Source organism: Mus pahari, chromosome 4 (genome assembly GCF_900095145.1).
Source record: "Mus pahari chromosome 4, PAHARI_EIJ_v1.1, whole genome shotgun sequence".
NCBI classification, from domain to species: Eukaryota; Metazoa; Chordata; class Mammalia; order Rodentia; family Muridae; genus Mus; species Mus pahari.
The window spans coordinates 28,296,392-28,310,336 of NC_034593.1; the positions used below are offsets into that span (position 1 = coordinate 28,296,392).

At 41.1% G+C, this 13,945-nt stretch overlaps 1 long non-coding RNA gene across 1 annotated transcript in view; it reads right to left on the reverse strand.

Moving 5' to 3' along the window:
• The window catches only part of LOC110319775, a 52,253-nt gene extending 40,349 nt beyond the window's left edge, over window positions 1-11,904 (reverse strand). Inside the window, exon 1 of the long non-coding RNA XR_002380426.1 lies at window positions 11,703-11,904. This is a non-coding gene — a long non-coding RNA (uncharacterized LOC110319775). The remainder of the gene's footprint in view (window positions 1-11,702) is intronic.
• Between the last annotated feature and the right edge of the window lie 2,041 nt (window positions 11,905-13,945).

Here is a 13,945-nt window from a genome sequence, read left to right on the forward strand (position 1 = left end):
TACCCATGAAAGGATATAGGTACACAGACAAAATTTAGAGNTAAGATGAAAGGATGGACTATCCAGAGACTACCCCATCCNGGAATCCATCCCATCATCAGCNACCAAACCCAGATACTAATGCACATGCCAGCAAGATTCTGCTGAAGGGACCCTGATATAGTGGCCTCTTGTGAGGCTATGCCAGTGNCTGGCAAACACAGAAGTGGATGCTCACAGTCAGCTATTGGATGGAACACAGGGCCCCCAATGGAGGAGCTAGAGAAAGTACCCAAGGAGCTGAAGGGGGCTACAACCCTGTAGGTGGAACAAAAATATGAACTAACCAGTACCCCCTGAGCTCGTGTCTCTAGCTGCATATGTAGCTGAAGATGGCCTAATCGGCCATCACTGGGAAGAGAGGCCCCTTGGTCTTGTAAACTTTATATGACCCAGCACAGGGGAAGGCCAGGGCCAAGTAGTGGGAGTGGGTGGGTAGCGGAGCAGGGGTGGGGGTGGGGTATAGGGAACTTTTGGGATAGCATTTGAAATGTAAATGAAGAAAATAATAATAAATAATAAATAAATTAAAAAAGAAAGAAAATTGTGTCTAACAATAGCATTCAATCTGGATCAATTTCTTAGACTATCTTTGATTGTGGAGCACCAATAATTCTCTAGTTTTCTTTTCCCCATTCTTAGACCATCTTGCTTAGGATGTCTGTGCTTGCCTACCTCAGACCTTCTTCCTCGCCTGGAATGCTCCTCCCAGAGGCATTTCTATAGTTGACGCATTCTTATCAGTCATGTTTCAGTAAATATCTCTTCCACAAAAAGCAATTTTGACTACCTTCCCTAAAATAACCCAACCTTTCCTTCACGTGCCCAAGCTCTCTAACTCTTTTTTTTTCTTCTTAGCACTTGCCATTATCCAAAATCATCTTAATAATTCATTGGATAATAACCTTAAGGTCAGAGATTATGGTACTTCCTTAACTACTTTATCTTCAGTGCCTGGCCATGCCAGCTATAATGGAAAATGCTCAATAAATATTGAGCAAATGAATTAATTCCTCTGTGCCCCATCGTTTTCTGATGTTATGATACTCAAAGGGTCAGCGGAGGAGATTTACATGCTGACCCTGTCAGATTCTGAATGGACTTATAACCCACCTCTCATTTATTTTCAGGCAACCTGCCGGTAATAGCACCTTGCTTTCTAACTAGAGGCAGAACTCAGCTCTCACTCCTTCCTTCCAGTGGTGGTCTGAGCTTCACCGATCTCCTTGCCTATCAAGATCCCACATGTTTCTTCGTGTCTCATTACCTACTTTTCTTCCATAGGGATATATTTAGCATTTCTGAGTAGAACTTTCTTTGAACTTCTATTCTGTATGTTTGTTGCCAAACTAAAACTTGTAAGTATTTGCTGGTTAAGAGTTAAGTCATTAGCATTAAATGTGCTAATGACTGCATTAAAATCCCACATCATGTGGAGAAGATGAATGAAAGCCGCGCCCTGCTTCTCTCGATCATAACAACTTTGGAAGCAAGCGTTCTAGAATTCCTTTCCTTTTGAATGACAAAATCAACCTGAACAGCAGTCCTTTGTCCTCCAGGCACTGTCTAGCCATTATTACAATGATAAACTGCTAGCTACGACTAAAGTTTGTTAGCCCAGATAGAAACTTTGGAATAATTATTGACAGTGCTTATTTTTAAAACCTGCAGTAATTAGATGATATGCATACATAATGTATGGAAAGGAAAGACTGCTGCTTCCAGAAACTCAGCTTCTTAATCGTGGAAAATCAAATAGATGCTGACCTGACATACAGAAGCTGAAAAGCAAGCACATATTCCTTGCAGTATTTTGGGAAAGATGCTACGGGCCTTATCCTCATTTTCTATAGGCGTCAATTCCTCATTGAACAGCAGTGGAAATAAGAGTTACCCGGTGAATGGCTATGAAGGCAATGTAGTAGATACAATCCTTTCTTCTCATTAAATAGTTCATTATGATATTTATGACTTATCATCCATATGTACAAACAAACTAAAACTTAAAGTTTTTTAAGTTATCTTCTTTGTCAGTTCAATCATAAGAGTTAGCTCACAATTTTCTTTTTTTTCTTTTTTCTTTCTATTTGTAATTCATTTTTTTTTACACTCCATATTCCATTTCCTACCCCTCCCCTCACACCCTCCTACTGCTCCAGATCCCACACTACTCCCCACCACACCCCGTCTCCATATGGATGCCCCCACCCTCCACCCCATCTGACCTCTAAACTCCCTGGGGCCTCCAGTCTCTCGAGGGTTAGGTGCATCAACTCTGAATGAACACAGACCTGGAAGTCCTCTATTGTATGTGTGTTAGGGACCTCATATCAGCTGGTGTATGCTGTCTGTTTGGGGGTCCAGTGTTTGAAAGATCTTTGGGGTCCAGATTAATTGAGACTGCTGGTCCTCCTACAGGGTCGCCCTTCTCCTCAGCTTCTTTCAGCCTTCCCTAATTCAATAACAGGAGTCAGCTGCTTCTGTCCATAGGTTGGGTGCAAATATCTGCATCTGACTCTTTCAGCTGCTTGTTGGGTCTTTTGGAGGGCAGTCATGATAGATCCCTTTTTGTGAGCACTCCATAGCCTCAGTAATAGTGTCAGGCCTTGGGACATCCCGTTGAGCTGGATCCCACTTTGGGCCTGTCATTGGACCTTCTTTTCCTCAGGGTCCTCTCCATTTCACTCCCTGTAATTCTCAGAACAGTATTAAGAGCAACGGTTATTTGTATTTGTTAACCAAGACTAGGTATTTATTTCTCTGCAAAAGATTTAACGTTGGTCTCTCTGCTAGCCTTCTACTAAAATTATATCACATATCATATATATCATATATATATATATATATGATATATATCACTTCATATTTATTTTCTATATAAAGTAGAAACTGTTACCAACCAGTATAAAAAAAATGTTTCAGTACTTTTAACATCTATAGAACCATGCTATGTATGCATGTAGTACATTATCCCTGGCACTGTCATGAACTTAGAGCAGAGGAAGGAGAAAGGATGAGACAGGTGCAATGAACATTTCATCCTCCTCTAGAACATTTCATCCTTCTGCTTCTCTTCCCTCAGTGAGAGGCCACTCATCTTCCAGACTTCAGAAATCAAGTGTCGCTTACAGGGCCAAATGACTCATGCCCGACATGAACCTCATCCCTGTTTTCATCCCTCCCATCATGAAAACTAAATGTATCTGCACGGCAATTGGTTCAGCCTGTATCTTAAAGGAGACTATGGCCTTGAGCACAGCACTTGTAAAAGTATTTACCTCATGTTAACTGTACATATTAATGAGGTTCTGTGTGCATTTCCATACATACATATAATATATACACATCTAGTCAATTGCCCCTTTTCGCTCTACATGCATATACCATTCCCAATCCCTTCTATTCAATAGTCTACTTCTAATTCATTTTTTCTAGCTCCCACATAAAAGAACGCGCAGTGACCATCTTTTGGCACCTGATCGGAAGCTCCTGACTCCTATGTCCTTCCTCACAGTTAATCTAGTTAGCATACATCTCCTTTCTCTGCAGGGATGGGGTGGCAGGTATTTTGTATTCTGGTTCAAAAGCTGATTACATATGCATAAGAACAAAGATAATTCATTACAAGAGATAAGAAAAACTACCAGATATTTTCTGGTTGTCTATTCTAAGAACAGATGGTGTGCTTCTGAGAAATATCAAGATATATGAAAGAAAACATTTAGGCAACTGATGTTCACGTGGGTGCTGATTTCTGGCTACAGAACATGCCTGTTGCTTCCTGACATCTGCGATATTCTTCTCTAAGTACCAGGGGGTGGAGAGGATAAAAAAAAGAAATACAAATGACAAAGTTACAAGGATTGCGGGTTTGCATATTAGTGAGTTATTCTAAGTGACCTTATAAGGTATAAACTAACCAGGAACTCAAAGGGATGACTTCAGACACTGTTGCATAATAGACATAATTGAAACCGCACTGACTGGAATCTAGCAGACCTGAGTTCAGTATTTTGGCCCTACACCTTACAGGCTGGGTGGGGTTTTTGTTTTTTTTTTTTAAATGGTATTTATTTGATTGCTTTATTTTTGTTCTACCACAATCAGCAAGTGAAGCATTTCTTTATTATTTTACTGACAAAGAAACTTTAAGCTTCTGTGATGCTTTGGTAATGGTTAGCTCGACAGAATCCAAAGGTATGTGAAAGACAAGGCTTCATGCAGACCCATGAGAGACTGGGTAACTTCTGGCCACGCCTGTAAGGGATGATAGTGATTAGGTTACAGTGAGGCGGGAAGACCCCCGCCTAGAACCAGTTTTGGGCTGGGGCCCTAGACCTTACACAAAGGAGAAAGCAGGCTGAGTATCCATATTTGTTGCTCTCTGCTCTTGACTAAACAATCACAGGCACTTTAGCTAGTGATTAGCTAAATTTTTGCAATATATCCAAAGGCCAGCATCGTCTGATGAAACAGAGCAAGACGACTCGGAAAGTTAGCTATTTAAAGGGGAAGAAATGGGTCTATTCAAAAGGCAAGTTTCCAATGGCAAGAGTTGAAAATTTTGGCATAGATTCTTAGGCTTCGTTTCATTAGCATAATAGCAATCTCAGTTTAGAACAATCACAATCGGAAAAGGGCTCCTCAAAGGACAGAATGAGAAGCACACTTGCTGAGACACTAAACAGGAAATTCCAGTCACGGGCTTTCTTCTGTGGCCTAGAAGGCTTCAAATCTCAATTTCACATTTCAATTGAAGCTCAGAGCAGAAACTGATGTGGCAAGTCAGAGGCACTAAGAGGAAAGCCAATGAGGGAGAAAGACAGGCCTTTCTAGTCAGAAAAGACTGGAGATCCCTTCAGACATCAACTTTCAGAGAAACTACAGGACCTCAAAAATTCCCAATATTCACCCGATATTTGGCCTGTTATCTGAGTACCAGAATAAATAATACAGCAGGTTACCAGTGTACTGGAAGTGTAGTGAGAATGCAAAAGAACTCCAATCTGCCAGAATAACTTAGTCTAAGATTAGGCCTCCTAAGTTTTATGTCTGTCTTCATCTTGCCTCTACATTGAGAGGTAGGACACTGAGGAAATTCAAATAACTGAGATAAGGCCTTGGTTTAAATCTTATCTTGATTTGGAATTGCCTTTATTTTGCCCCAGAAGCATCCCAAGGATTCCCCTGCCCTACCCAGAGCTACAAGGGCCTGGTTCAAAATCATGAGTCCCTGATTTGGTTGTTAAGAATTGAGTTTATAACCTAAGATGCTATATACTCATTCTTGAATGCCTGTAAGCTGCTTACTGGTGAGCTACCAGATAATTTACTAAGCATTACTTAAATCTGGTACTAGAATTTGTATTAATCTCCGAGCTCTTTAGCTTTTTATTAGATAGATAGATAGATAGATAGATAGATAGATAGATAGATAGATAGATAGACAGATAGATAGATGTTTGTATCCCTTGAATTATTCATAGACTTGTTGCATTCTTCATCATTGTAAGACTGTAATTTTATACTATATTACTTTTTCTGAGGAAGTGTTAATAAAAAAAGACAGGGAACAGCAACAGGTCGAAGAAGTGGGATTAGCTTAGTGAACCAATTTTTTAAGGTTACTTACAAGAGCATGACTAACTCAAAGGAGGCTGGGGTTTCTTGCACAGCTTGCAGGCAGTGCCACCAAAGAATCTTCTTCACCCTAGTGATTGTTAATTGATTACAAAACCTCATGAAAGAGGTCTGGAGACTCATAACTTTCTTGAGGATTTTGTGAACTTTCTAGTCTCAGAAAAATTCTTCTGTACTCCAGGAGGAATTATTCCTGTACTAGTTACCTTTCTATTGGTATGAAAAAATACAAAAGCAACTTTAAAAGCACAGGATTTATTTTAGCTCGTGAAGGAACAGCAGCAGGAGTGGGAGGCCACTGGCACACTGTACCTACTCAAGAGGCAGAAAGGATGAACGTTGGTGCTCACCTACCTATCGTCTTCTTCCTTGTTTATTCAGCTCTGCGACCCCATAGACCATGTCACTTACATTTAGGATGGGTCGTTTCTTCTCAGTTGAACCTCTCTTAAAATGATGCTAAGCCTGGTCAAGCAAACAAAGATAACTAACAATGACCAATTCAATGCAGAGGGGAAAAACTACACAAGGTTTCACCCATTCTTTAGTCTCTTTCATTTTTCTATCTTGTTTTAAAATGTTCTCTGAGAGTGGATCTCACAGTTAGCTATTGGATAGAATACAGGGCCCCCAATGGAGGAGCTAGTGAAAATACCCAGGGAGCTGAAGGGGTTTGCAACCCTATAGGTGGAACAACAATATGAACTAACCAGTACCCTCAGAGCTCGTGTCTCTAGATGCATATGTAGCAGAAGATGGCCTAGTTGGCCATCATTGGGAAAAGAGGCCCCTTGGTCTTGCAAATGTTATATGCCCCAGTACAGGGGAATGCCAGGGCCAAGAAGTGGGAGTGGGTGGGTAGGGGAGCAGGGAAGGGGGAGGGTATAGGGAACTTTCGGGACAGCATTAGAAATGTAAATAAAGAAAATAACTAATAAAAAATAAAAAATAAGATGTTCTCTGAGCCTTGGAGGAGGTGAGAGATGTATTTAATTATTTTCTTCCATTTATAACTGAGCATTGGACCACCATTCCACAACAACAATCACTTATTTTGACTGGTTATGAATCCTCTATGGTAACTGCTGCTCAATGCAAAAATGAGTTTCCCTGCCCAGGACTGACAGAAGCAATAATCTGACATATGAGTGTGAAGCACTATCTTTGGAAGGAGATTTAATACCATATGACATCATTTAATCAAATAATATCGGCAGTCATTCTTCTGGGCTTTATTAAGTCCTGGATCACAAGCTTTCCCTCGTTTATGGTATCAAACATGGGTTCAATTTTATGAAGCAGGCTTTTAACCCAGTTTTTAAAAAATGGTTTCATGAATATCAATCATACTACCATTGTACCAAAAAGCATATTTTGCCTTGCAAGTTGACATATGCAGAATCAATAGTGCAAAGAACTATTGACAAACGTTCTCCCCTTAGCAATTGACATAATACTTTTAGACATTATGAAAGCAGATAAAGGAGAGAGTACTTCCAGAAGTATTCAAGCTTAGTTTTCCATGCCCAACAACCAGAGTATGCTCTGACTTCAGTAATAGGGTCTTACCATGTAGCTATCGAATTCAACCAACAGCAGTGGCAATAGCCCCTGACCCACATAACCTTTAGATCTAGCCTCTTTGGGGCTGAGATTTTTCATTCAATAAACACTTGGCTTCTGGGAGTATCTTTTCCATATCACTCAATCATTCTTTGTATAAGAAACCTTTTTACAGAGTTGAGCAGGGTCTTTGAAGGTCCATGGCCATCCCTACAAAGCAAGTGACAATTGGTCTTGAATAACTACGAAGAAACTTAAAAAGAAATCTGAATAAAGACCAGTGCAGCACGAAAAGGTCCTATTACTTGTATCAAATGAACTATGTTGGTTCCAGCAGTGTGGATGGATTTTCACACCTTGAAACACTGTGTAGAGCCTCTTCACATCTCCTTGTCTCCTAATCAGCTCAACTTAGCCAGCTTGTACTCATCAGCTTAGCCCAAGACCAAAGGGGAGCAAAGCCTGGTGCTCGCATACATTCTAGCATCAACTATACCTCGCTGCTGAAGAAGTCCTGGGATGGACAAGAAGTCTCAACCCCCAGAAAGTAATGTATACAGAATACTCAGAAATAATTGAAATAATTGTCCAAACTTGAGAGAAGTTTAATATTTCTCATCTCCCTATCATCTATTCTTTCTGCCCTACTAATGAATTAGTCCTCTGGCTTTGAAATTTTCCAGAGACTTAAAGACACTGAATTTGTCTTGCTGTCAATTTTTCCTAGGAAATTCAGCTCCACTAAAATCTTGCCACATTTGCTACTGAGTGACCTAAATATGCCCCATAATCTGCTTTGCCTTTTTTCCATCCCCTCCTGAATGCTTAAGTACATTATATATTTTACTTACATTGTAACTGAAATCAATTAGATCACCCAGAGCCCCTATCTACCCTACAAGGACTATGTCCAACCATGAAGCCCAGTAAAACCACCAAATTCTATCCCAATCCCAACAACCCCTTCCTTAACTCTCCAAAGGATAAAGTTCTAACTGGATAGGTAAACTGGGAATCATATTGTTTCCTTAATTTCCAGTTCTCTCAATAATGTTCATCTTTTCTCATCCTCCAATCCCTGATATTCATATGGAACTCAGTTAGTGACAACCAAGCAACCATAATGGCCCACATGAGCCAGTCCAATGGAAATTTTTCAGATAGTGACTGATTATGAAACCTTTATGTCGAGGAGGAATAAATAGTTAATGTGACTCAGTCTGTTTCCATGGCACTTTGGCTGATCCATCAGCTCCCATACCCCATACCCTCGAAAGACAGGCTACAAGAGACTCCCTCATTTATTGTTTAGAAGTCTTCCCAGTTTGAGCAATGTAGATGCAGAATATTCCCAGTTACTGTATTTTACTTTGTTGGGCCATTATTAAGGCCCCCGTGTTCATTCTAAGTCAGATTTTTTTCTGCTCTGCATTTAAGGTCAGACTTGAAGTGTGTCTTCTTTTGCTTTGCTCTCTCTCCCTCTCATCTCTTCAATGCATCCTCCTGGTTCTAAGTCTTTGGAGGCCAAGAGTGGCTCTCAGCACAGGTCTAACACATTCATTTTCCCTTGAGCCCTTCCAAGCTTTGAAAAATGTCGAACCAACACCTCCATCTCACTCTTCCTTTTTCCTATTTTTTCCTGAAAAAAATCTGAGGTAATAAAGAGCATAGCATTAGCATGTGGTTTTTCCATTGCAATTTCTCATCTATGTGCTAAGTTCCTTCCAGGCAAATAGCTGAGCCTCAGCTGCGTATCTTATTGTCTACTTCTGATTCTCTTACATATGCTACTGTCCGAGACTACAGTATATGTCCCAGTTCATCAGCCACTTGGGATGACATCCTCACAACTTAGGTCATAGGTTTCATTCATCGGAGAGACACACTGCATTCCTGTCACGCTACATCTACCACCTTTAAATGGATCAGCCTCAGTTGTAGGCATTTTCACCCACAGCAGGAAGTTACACAACTACCATTGCAGCAAGGGTCACAACCATGGGATAAGGTAGCCACATCAGGATTGCCCTCAGGGACACTGTGATGGCTATTTCTGTTTGTCAACTTGACTACATCTGTAATGCACTGCAATATAGAAATGCCTCCACACCTGTGATCCAGATCTTGAGACTGGCTTCTAACCCGAATCTTGGCATGAAGATCTCGAGGTATAGTGGCCGTGAAAACTTAGGTTCAAGCAAGGTAGTGTACACCTTTAATCCCAGGAGACAGAGACAAGCAGATCTCTGAGTTCAAGGCCAGCCTAGGACAAAGCAAGTTCCAGATATAGGCATGGTGGTATATACTTTTAATCTGTGTCACACCTTCTGCTGGATGCCTACATAGGGACATTGGAAGAAAGAAGTCTCACTCTCCTTTGCCTGCTCGCACTTACTTGCCAGCACATCTGTTAGAACCTACTTCTTCAGGATTCTAGCTTATACAGAAGGCCAGATGAAACAACTAGCTTAGTGGGGTTGAGCAACTACTAGACTTTTGGACGTCCCTTCCACAGCTGCCCACTGTTGGGTTAGTTGGACTGCAGACTGTAAGTCATTACAATAAATTCCCTTAATATATAGACACATTCCATAAGTTCTGTGACTCTAGAGAACACTGACTAATGCACTCTACCCTCAATTTCAGTTCCAGTTTCAAACCCTCAGCTTCAGTTACTTGTCATCTACTTCAGTAGCCATTCAACTGCTCTTAGCCCAACGGGTACCATGTGCTGTGTGATTTATTCTGCAGAGGTATGAATAATAAATAGATATTCATAGGTCAATGAAAACAGACCAAAGAAGCTATCCACCCCAGTCTAGTTTCAGGCTGTGTATCACCCAAAAGTCCTCCCAGGAATGAGCATCCTGATGAAAGATACATCACTGGAGTTCTCTAAAAAACCTTTAGGCATTTCACTGAAGTGTCTCTTCTGCCCAGTTGCTTATCAGTTATATAACCTCCAGGAATGGTATTGTGCATCTGGAATTTTTTGTAAATTCCTGTAATTTTCTTGTGAGTTTTGTGAGTTTCCTAAGACTAATGAGTCTCTCTCCTCCCAGCAAGAAGAAATAACTATGAGGAAATATCTACTAGTATAGTTAATTACTTTCCTAAGGCTTACGCTTCCAGACTATGTCTGCTTTTTCATTTCTATGAGCCCAACTCAAAGGACATCTTATACATAACCGGTGTTAGTATTGAAGTTCCTGAATTTCAGAATGAATGGCTTCTCTAGTCAACTGCTCCAATCTTGGTTTTTAGTTACATAGAAGGTTCATATAAGCTGGGCAATGGTGGCGCTCGCCTTTAATCCCAGCACTTGGGAGACAGAGGCAGGTGGATTTCTGAGTTTGAGGCCAGCCTGGTCTACAAAGTGAGTTCCAGGACAGCCAGGGCTACACAGAGAAACCCTGTCTTGAAATACTCCTCCCCCTCCCAAGAAAAAAGTAAGAAAAAGAAGAAGGTTCATATAAGTTCAACATTACCAGTCTAATTTGTTGATAGGTTTGTGGTGTTGTTGTTGTTGTTGTTGTTACCATGTTATGTGTAATGATGAATGTTTGTTCCAGCAGTTTGGAGTATATAACTCTAATCAGGTATTTACAGAAAAACAAGAACTATGATTCTAACACAGAACTATTTTTTAACACAGAATGTTTTTTAGAAGGTTTTATTTTTATTTTTGTTGTTTAAATAGCAATATAAAAATCCCTACTAGGTTGTGGGGCAGGAATGGGAAACAGGTAGTATGGATGCTTCACAATTACCTCTGAGTTCCTATGACACTGGAACACAATTCAAAGATCTTGCAAGCCACTATGTTCCAAAGACCTGGCCTTCCTGTTGCTGATGCTATGTCTCAATACTGGTGTTAAACACGAGGTCTTGTGCATGCTATCTTGTGCTCAACCACAAAGCTGCATCCCCAGCCATTGTATTGGCTTTATTGTTGTTTATTTTAATACTAAGTTACCCAGGTTAGAGAGAAACTTAGAATCCTTCTGCCAGCCTTCCGAGTGACTAGGAAGGAGCACTGGCCTGCATCACCAACCTGACTGAGTTATGCTCTTTGTAGGTGACAGGAGCACATCTCACTTAGCTGACATCTTCGGGCTCAGGGTTCTGGATGTTCCATTTTTAGATACTTGTGTATCCTCTTTTGGGACATGTCTTCTAAGCCTTATCTTACTGACTTGAAGGGGTACAACTTTACTCCCTGTCTGGGAAAGTCTTCACAGCGCAAGGTAAGGTTCCCTGGAAAACTTAGGGACAACTGCTCTGTACTCAAAACCTTTAGATGACTCACTGTTCCAATTGACCTCAATAGTTCTAGTACTTAATCAAGAGAGATCTCTCTGATTTCTGAAACTCTCATTTTAAACAGTTTCACTAAGCGCAGTATTAAGGTAATTTAGGTAAAAAGTAAAATTTAAACAAGGAAAGGGACTGTTAATTACCTCAGGGAAATGTGTGGACTCTGTCTGCATGCTTAGTGGCTGTGTGTGCAAACTGCTCCTTGGAGAATATTTCCTTGCACATTATGCAAACTGCTCTTTGGAGCTGCTGGTTCAGAGGAAGGAGGAAAGCTTCAAGATCTCACCAAGTTCATCAGGTGAAGTGAATTCGGGAAGTCTTCACCTTCTCAGATCCTTCAGTAACCTTTGAGGGAAGTTATCAGTAATGTAATAGCCTGGTTCTCTTAAACCCCAGCCCACCAACATATTATGTGCTCAAAACATAGAGCCTATTGCTATTCCCTCGGTTGCCCCACTGCTCTCCCCCACTCTACCCCCACAGAAGCAGAAGGTACATCCCATTTGATGAAGACACCATGTATTTCTGAAGCAAGGCCCAAAGACGCCTGAAGTAGAACTGACCTAGATGCATCCTCCCTGAAGACTAGCTTTCGTGGTACTGGACAGTGTCATGCAAGCTTCTGAAGGAGGGAAGCAGCCAAAAGTCTGACTCAGCTACAACTGCGACACCTATAAACTACATAAATGACCAGAATGACATGATAACCTTAACAGTACAGTATGGTACTAGTATCTTGTCAGCAACCAACAAGTCTCTAATTGGACTTAAGATGCATTCAACAAGAGGAAAACTATGTCTGGTCCTGGAAACCTAGCTAACTACCCAGGGTAAGTGATGTCAAGGTGATTGGAGGAGAATCTACAACTACCACGTTACTAAAGCAGCATAATCCTTAACAACAACCTAGACATTTGTCCTTGGACAGGTGGATAAGTGAAGTCTTCACCCCTCATAAAGGAAGCTTCTCTTCGCAATAGATGGAGACCACTACAGAAACACAACCTATGAAGATGCAGAATTGGGCAATCCAATCCCAGTGGGATACATCTACAGAACACTCTTCTACCTAAGACTCATGGAACATTGGAGAAGAGGGGGGGAAAACACTGTTTAACATTGGAGAAGAGGAACATTGGAGAAGAGGGGGGAAGGGGGGGGCAGAAGATCAGGAAGTTTGCTGTGAGATTGGGTCTCCTAGTAATGTCAAAAGTTGCTCTCACTAACAAGACAATGACTGCCCAAAGAGTGAACAAAGAGGACAATAGGCATGGCAAAGTGGAAGGGGAGAACCCAGGGCGCCTCATCCCTACACAAAGAACTACACTGAGAGCAGGAGAAATAGACTTCTCCAGGAAAGAGCGTACTAATGACCCAATACCAAACAGGCCATCCCTGAAAACATACACGTACAATAACCTTCTACAGACCGAGGATTGTGTATATATGGTTATGGATGCAATAACAGTGACAAAAGAGGCTAGGAATTGAAAGGATGCAAGGAGAGGTATACGGAAGAGAGGGAAGAGAGCAATGTAATTATATTATAATCTCAAAAATAAAAGAGTAAAATAATTAACGTAACCCACAAGCCTTCCACATTTGACCCAGTATACAAAGTTGAATGACTAAATGTTTCCTAATAGTGCTGACACGATTTTAAAAGGAGATAGGCATGTCAGGATGATGCCTGGTTTTCAGAGGGGGGGGGGGACTTAAGATTTGTGTTTTCTTAAGTGTGAGTGTACTTGTAAAGATAGCTTAAATTAAATTTCCGGGAGGGTGTGCTTTTTTCTATTCTTGGGGTTTTTGGTTGGTTTGTTGGTTTGTTTTTGGTTTGGGTTTTTTTTTTTTTTTTTTTTTGGAAAGCATTTTTTTTTTGACCAAACACACACACACACAGAGAGAGAGAGAGAGAGAGAGAGAGAGAGAGAGAGAGAGAGAGAGAGAGAGAGAAAGAGTGAGTCAACATCTGCCTTCTGCCTTTGGCCTACCTTCTGCAAGTCAATGTCTTTTGAAGAGACTCCTTCCGAGCCCTGTCCTGTTCTTCTCCTAGCTAACAAGTAGGGCAGGCATCCATCCGTGGGTGGGCCTCTGCGTCAGCACACTCTCACGGCTTCTTTTCTCGTAAGCTGAGCATGCCCCCAGCTTTTGTCCATCTCTTTAATCTCGGACATGGGTGTTCCAAGACTTCGAGCTAAGCACACCCAAAAGTGTATCCACTACCCTTCTCTTTTTTAATTATAACCTTAACCTGAGAATGATCAGGAGTGTATTCAACTGAATAGGATCAGGGATGGATCCATGCCTACATGAATAGATACAGGCCACCCGGATAAAGTTCCTGTGCTTCCTCTGTTGCCTTAGAAACAACGCCTTTGCTAGC